This window comes from Alligator sinensis, unplaced genomic scaffold (assembly GCF_000455745.1).
Source record: "Alligator sinensis unplaced genomic scaffold, ASM45574v1 scaffold235_1, whole genome shotgun sequence".
Lineage (NCBI taxonomy): Eukaryota > Metazoa > Chordata > Crocodylia > Alligatoridae > Alligator > Alligator sinensis.
Genome location: NW_005842042.1, coordinates 2,587,206 through 2,594,422, shown reverse-complemented (window position 1 = coordinate 2,594,422; position 7,217 = coordinate 2,587,206).

The following is a 7,217-nucleotide window of genomic DNA, read 5'->3' as shown; positions in this document are numbered from 1 at the left end:
TTGAGGCTAGGCAGTTTCCATCACATGCTCTGTGGCTAGGATGATATTCCTGTTTGAGGGCTGAGCTAGAAAGGGCCGGCTGTGAAACAACAAATACAATCCTGCCACGTCAATGAAATGCAGCCATGTCTGGAGGGGAGCACATCCAAGCAGAGCAATGCTATGCACTAATTTAGGCCAGGAAGTGAAGAAGAAAGTTTCTAGTTGAATCTGCAGTGGATCATCTTACCTGTGAAACAATTTCAAATTATTTTCCTGCTTAGTGCTGAATGCAAGACCCTTGCTTGTGTGACAGTGTGTAAGCCCCATGCACGCTAATACAGTATTAATGGATTGCTAAGGGCTCAATTAGTTCACCTTGTTACACCTGCAGACTTGTCCAAAGGTAGTGGGTTGTCACCCAGAAGGGTATGATTGCTGGGCTCATTTCAGCCTGACATTTCATCAAGGGCAGGGGACACTAGGTGGCTGCCATTAAGAAATAACATAAGCTCCCTGCTCTTCTGTAATGGTAAAGGATGTCAGTTGCTTGACATCCCAGTTTCCTCCTTCTGGGAAAGGGTTTCATGAGTAGGGACAAGAAGTAAAGGTATTTCCAATGGTGATTAGCATTAGTAAGTGACACTGGACCCCAGGAGGTGATCCTGTGGGTCAAACTCCCACAGATGAAGTCAGAGATGGTCTCAAATCTACCTTGGCAGGTGTAAATTATGTTTTATTTGGGTTTTTTTTAATTCCTGCCAGGCAATTCTAGAGGGACGCTAGGAGCTGATGCTGTGAAACAAGAGTGGATCATCATCTGCTTCGACTACTGATGTCCTGAACAGGGATAGATTTTAGGGGGAGATGATTGGAGAGTCCAGTAACAACACCCCAACACCACCACCACCACCACAGAGGACTTGGGTCATCCTGGAATAGTGACAACTCCTAGTCTCGTTATCCATTTGAGTAAGGCTCTCCTTGCCAAATAGTCCTGTCCCTGAGTGCAGATGCACAAATCTCTGCAGATTAATACAATTCATCCAGGTTTTGGCTTTGGATAGAAGCTGAAACTCACCCTCCATTGAGTGGAAAAGCAATAATCAAAAATGGAAAAAATATCCTACAAGTGCACACCCTAAGGTTTGGAGCTAAGGTCATATCACAGACTTTTGTGCCAGGATTTTTTGTGCTAGAGGGCCTGAATTGCATGATAAAACCTCACCAGTGCTGGGAGAATAACATGAGACAACTGTAATGTCAATACTACCTCTTACACAGCATGTCAACAGATCACAAAGCACTTTATATGGGGCATCAGCATCTTGCCCCCAGCATACAGATGGGGAAACTGAGGCACAGAGCAGTGAAATTGCTTGTCTGAGGTAACTGAGCAGCCAAGTGGAAAAGACAGGACTAGAACCCAAGTCAACTGAGAGCCAATCCGCAGTCCAGAACGCTGCTCAGTGTTAACATTGATGTCCTGGCTGCATTCAGCACCAAGCTATCCTTCTGTGCGTTTGCTTTGCTAGTAACATGTTCTGTTCCCTGTAGTGGAAAGGCGAGTTTCCAAAAGTTGGAAAACAGAGAAATGCCTGTAATACCTGGGTACAGGGCTCGGGGACACAGTGCAACCCATGTGGAGCTTTCAGAACAGGCATGAACAAGCCCTCTGTAAAAAGCATGAGTATTTTGCTCTGCCCCTGCGCAGGGGTGACAGCACATGGAGCTTAGCTTGCTTTGTTCCCTCCACGAAGGCCCAAGGTATGAGCACAAGGACTGCTCTTGTATGACCCCTGGGATTCAAACCCAGGCTGTGGGAAGGAGTTGGTGAGATGTCATGGTTGAAGCACTGTGTTCTTTCCTACTGGGCATGTCTATACGAGACGTTTATTGTGGAGTTGCCTAGCTAGACAGTAAACTTCTCGGTGTCTACATGTGTGGCCCTATGAGGCCCCAGGAATGTAATGTAACCCTTCTTCTGAGCACCTGCCAGCAGCAGCAAGGGCTGGGTTCAATTTGGGGTACTAAATATATTTCACCTTCGCTCGAGTCCCCACCCAGACCACCTGGGAAACACTAAATGAATCACTAGGATGTCCAATAAAGCCAACAACCTTTCCCTCCAAGCAGTATGGACACAAACCCCTGATTTGTTACACAGGCAAACACCAGAACATACTGTATGGTCAAGCAAAACAAAAACACTGTCCTGGTTCAATGTATACCCCGTATCACCCATATCCCTATTGGGGAAACTTCGACCCCAGGCTTGGAAGCCTGAGAGTGGGGAAGTCTCAACCTGAAAGAGCTTAGTCCCTGGGAATCTGGGTACGTCATCTCCCACACTGTCACTGTCCATCCCTTCTGCACTGCAAGGGCTCTTCAGTGAGTTGATGTAGCTCCGCCGAGTTAGTGGGGGTGCCAAACTCTTCTCCTGTCCTGGATTCCCATTGATGCAACTCTGCCGAGCTGCTGTGGAGTGCTGATCTCTGCTCCTACCTGAGTGACTGTAGAGGTGAGCTACCAGCTCCTGCCCTGGACTCCCAGTCCAAAACCCCAACATGGCTACTTGACTTGAAGCCCTGGCTCTCTGTACCGCCTGGCTTGAAGCTCCAGCAAACATTCTAGTGTTCCCCCTCCCCTCGGCAGGGGACCCAGGGGAAAAACAAAGAGCAAGCCCCCAGCCCAGGTGGCCTGAACCTTAAATAACTTTTCTGATCCCAACACAGCATCACTAGAACATTGCTAATGCAGACCAATCCATTCAAAGGTGGTCAGCAGCACTCCAAGATTTGGCCAGAATCACTAAACTGGTTTTGTAGGTTCTGTTGAGAAATCTTAAGGCAATGGTCAGGACACAATGAAGGGGATGGGAGGTGGTCCTCTCCAGTCCTAGAGGAGGGACAACATACAATAATTATGTTACACAAAAAAACACGATCATGCTGTACAGCCAAACAAGATACATGGCAGCATGAACTCACTTTATAGCACAGAATTACTTGTACATTTTGGGTGTGCTACAATAATAAACTCCACAGAAGAGTAGTACTTGTAATAAAAATACTATCCTGCTGCAGAGTTTTCTTGTGCACAGCAATGTACTTGTAGATGCTGACAGGGCTGGCTGGGGCAGGAGGGTGCATCATTTGGGGGTTGCCTGCCAACTAGCCCTACACTGAAGCACCCTCATGCCCCAGCCAGCTCCTCTGCAGCATGCTGAGCCGAGTCAGAGAAGTCCTGGGCTGGCAGGCTGACACGCTGAGCCCCCTTGGCTCAGTGTACTGCTCTCCCAGGCACACATTCAAACATGGCACCTGGAAGCAAAAAACTCTGGCACAATATGCACTGGAGTTTACTGCTGCATGCTAATAGCATGTGTAGACAAGCCCTCTGTGTTCTTTCCTGGACAGCTGCAGAAGAGGTGGGAGAAAACTGTGGCTGTGCCCTGGAGCGGGGGAGAGCAAAGACACATTTAAACCACCTCTGCATACCCCTAGCTTTGGCTGCTCTGGGACCCAATCTGTCCCCAGTCATAAAATAAAGTAGCTTTAGGGGCTGCTCTTACAGCATTGTTGTGTGGCTTGCCAACAAGTTGCCTTGGAGAGCAGCCTATGGCTGCCTATGTTGGGCCTAACCTAGGGCAATGAGGACCAACCTTTTTGGCAGATATGCCACAAATTAGCCCTGCATCCTCCTCAAGGGTCACTGATCCCTTTCCATTATTTGATCTGTTGCTCAGCTGCCCTGTGCTCCCTGGCCAAGATGCTACTCTGCTTCCTGTCCTGTTCTCCCTGCCTGATCCAATGCCCTGCTTTCTGCTTCTTGCTGTGCTGTCTTCCTGTCTTCCACATGCCAGACACAGAGGCTGCCCATACCCATACCACTTGTGGCACCACTGCTACAGGCTGGACAACTCTGCACTAGGGAGAACTTCCTTAAAAAGCCATTGCACTTCCTAAACACCATAACAAAGGGCCAGAGACAAGCCCACTACAGAACAGTCCCTTGCTCAAGTGAGCAGGTGCACTGATTGCTCCATTCATCCCCAGAGAAGTAACTCTCATTCCTCTATTCTCTATCCTGCATATCATTCACACCACATCCTTTCCTTCCATTTAATATCTTTGTCCCCCGTGAAGCAACAAACAAAATTGTTGTTGGTACAGTGACTTTGACTTTAAAAGCCTATGTCTGTGCTTCCTCTGCTTTTTGTTTTCCTGAAGTCTCTCTATGCCTTGGTATTTACATTTGCTGGCTGCCTGATTTATGAGTAGGTGCAAATTTGCATTTATTTACAGCTGCAGAGAGACTTTCAGATGAAGTGGTTGTGGTACCACAGTAAGCATGACCTCTTGGAGCCCCTTTTCCAGCTGGCTTCATGAGTACCTAGGCTTTGTCATACCCAATCAGATAAATTCAGCCTCCACCTTTCTCTGAAGGACCAGGTATTTGTGGCTGCTGAGCAGCCCTAATTCCCCTGGCTGGCTGTGTTGCTTTGCACAGTGGGAGAAAAATCCCTTCCCCACACTCAGTGATCAGCTTATGTCCTGGAAATATGTCATTAAAGACCTGCAATATCTTCATTTGCTTAGTTAGAAATGCTGTTAGTGGCCCTGGGTGATTCAGCCTTTGAAATCCATCTGCTCCATGGGACATGGCAAGTGCCAGCTGTAGTAAGCTTCACCCCTCAGGTAAATCACTTCTTTCTCTTCTTGCTTGAAGGATAACAGGGGAACACAGGTCTCTCATCAGTTTTACAGAAATAAGGTGGATCTATACCAATTGAAGGGGAAACACTGATTAGACATTTTGAAGCTTATGGTCAAGGCTCTGTACAGAGTATGATCCAGGACTGGCCCCCCTTAGCCTTCTAGTCAGATTAAGACCTTTGTGGCGTTCAGTGGAAATACCAAGCCCTGATTTACTATCCAACCACGGTGCAGACGAAAGTAGCTTATTTTAGCTCTGCTTCTCCTGTCACCAGGCAAACCTGCTCCACATGACAGTCTGTGAGTAGCCAGCCTGCCAGACGGCTTCCTGCCCAGAACATCTCTGGAAGGAAAAACAGATGGAGGGAAAGAAAAGTGGCTTTGTGGAAAGTGCATGCCCTCCTCCAAAACAAACACCTGTCTGAAGAGGCTCCACAAGGTTGCTGTGAGAAGCTAGAAGAAAACATCATGGGATCTTGGTATTTGGCAGTGCAAACAGAACTGAAACTGCTCTTCCCCACCCCCAAAACACCATCTTCTCCTCCAGCCCAACTGCATGTCTCGGCCTTTCTGGAGGGAGAAATGTCTTCCCTTCATCTCCTCTGTCATATGATTTTTTCTGTTTTTATAGTTTTGTTCCTCACCACCATACTGTAACCCATCACTCTTCAGGGGGATCCACTGCGACGGTGTGAGATGCTAGCCCCTTGGGTGTATGAAGCATGCTCGTAGTACCATGAACTCACAGGGCAGCATAGAAGATGGGAAGATGGTCCCAGCCCTGAGTCTCTTGTGCTTTTGTTTTTGGGGCAGAGGAGATTGTCTCCATAAACACCTGTACACTTCGAGTACTAGGGAGGGTTCTGCTATTAGGCAGAGCAGTTTAGTCACATTGCCACAGAGCTAAAGTGCAGTGTTCAATCCCTAGTCCAGGTGGATGTGAAAAGCTGGCCCTAGCTGAATATGGTACGCAGCCATTTGGGCTGGGGAATTGAAGGTGATTGGATACAGTACTAGCCACATCATTCCCTTGTGTGTAATTGGCTAAAGAAATTGTTGTGCCGCTAGGCTTGGGAAGACCTTTTATTTTGTAAGATTACTAGAAAATAAGGTAAAAGTCAGCTGGCCTGGGGTGCTTTAATGGTTGCAATGAAAGAGGGTGAAACTTAGCAGTTCCCAGTCAGAGTACCCTGCAGGGTAGTGCATGTGGCCAGTTGTGGATTTGAGCATGTTGCAGTCTAGTAGCATTAGTCACTAATGCCCCTTTCTGCACAACCTCTGTCATGGTTTTTAGACACAAAATCTGAGCTTATATAACTCTTGTGTCCAACTCCCATTGATGTCCATCGAATGACCTCCGTGGGTCTTCTAAGGTCTGGTTTTCACACCTGTGGAGTGCCAGGCAACACTACCTCTTCATCTGTTCCCAAATCCACTTAAAATCATGTTTTAAGTTACTATTAGTAAGGTCATGGGACCTATTCTATTATGAGAAGCAGTGGATAGTGCACTAGGTCTTGAATCAGGAGACTTGGGTTCTATTCTGCTGTCTGCTGTTGGCTTACTAGGTAATATCAAGTCTCCTCTATGTCTCAGGCTCCCCATCCACTAAGAAGGGATAATGGTGTTTGCTCATATTTGGTATTGTTCAAAAGGCTTTTCAGTGAAGACAGATATGAGTGTTGCTGTCTCCTAAGATGATGACTCCATAGGACAGTTTGGAAGAGAAAATGGTAAATATTTAGATCTGTATAACTGGTCCTTTTTGGAGCTTGGGGTAGGAAAAATTGAATAACTAAATTGTTTTGCATTTACCATATAAAAAGGCTTTTTAAGTCAAAATAACCTCAGTTGATATAAAAATTAACTCTCACTGTCAATGACCCCTTTAAAATAAATCAGTCTTTTAAATCAGGAGGTACTCTGCTCCAGTTTCTAAACCACTATAAGATCAAATATGGATCTAAACTACATGATAGTATCTCATTCTCTTTATATGAATTATTGATTGTGGAAAGAGTATAAAACTGCCCTGGGCACATCTGCTTTATGACATTTTTCAGTTTATATATGTGTATAGAAAACATTGCAAGACTTGAATTGCAGTGGACAGTTGCATCCCAGTTCATGGTCGGCAAATCCAGACTAAAACAAAAGGGAGGGAAAGCTATAAAATCCCTTTCCTGAAGTGACCTGACTTTGCAGGAGACAGAAAATCCAAATGGGAGGTTGAAAAGTCTGCTATAACTCACCCTCTTGTGCCCCAATACTTCAGAGCATTGGAGGGAGAGGAAGGAAGGGGAGAGGCATTTCTCTCAGAAGAATTTGGTGAAATTGTGCAATATTAGCACTACAGATTTAGCCTTTAAGACTGAACACAAAGCCTGGTGACTGTAGCACGACCTGGGGAATCCACTCCTGCTCTGAGTCCATTTGTTCACACCAGGATTTGCATCTTGCCTTTAGATCCCCTCTACGCTGCACAGTTTCTGACTTTCATAGAACTGATAAAAAAGATAC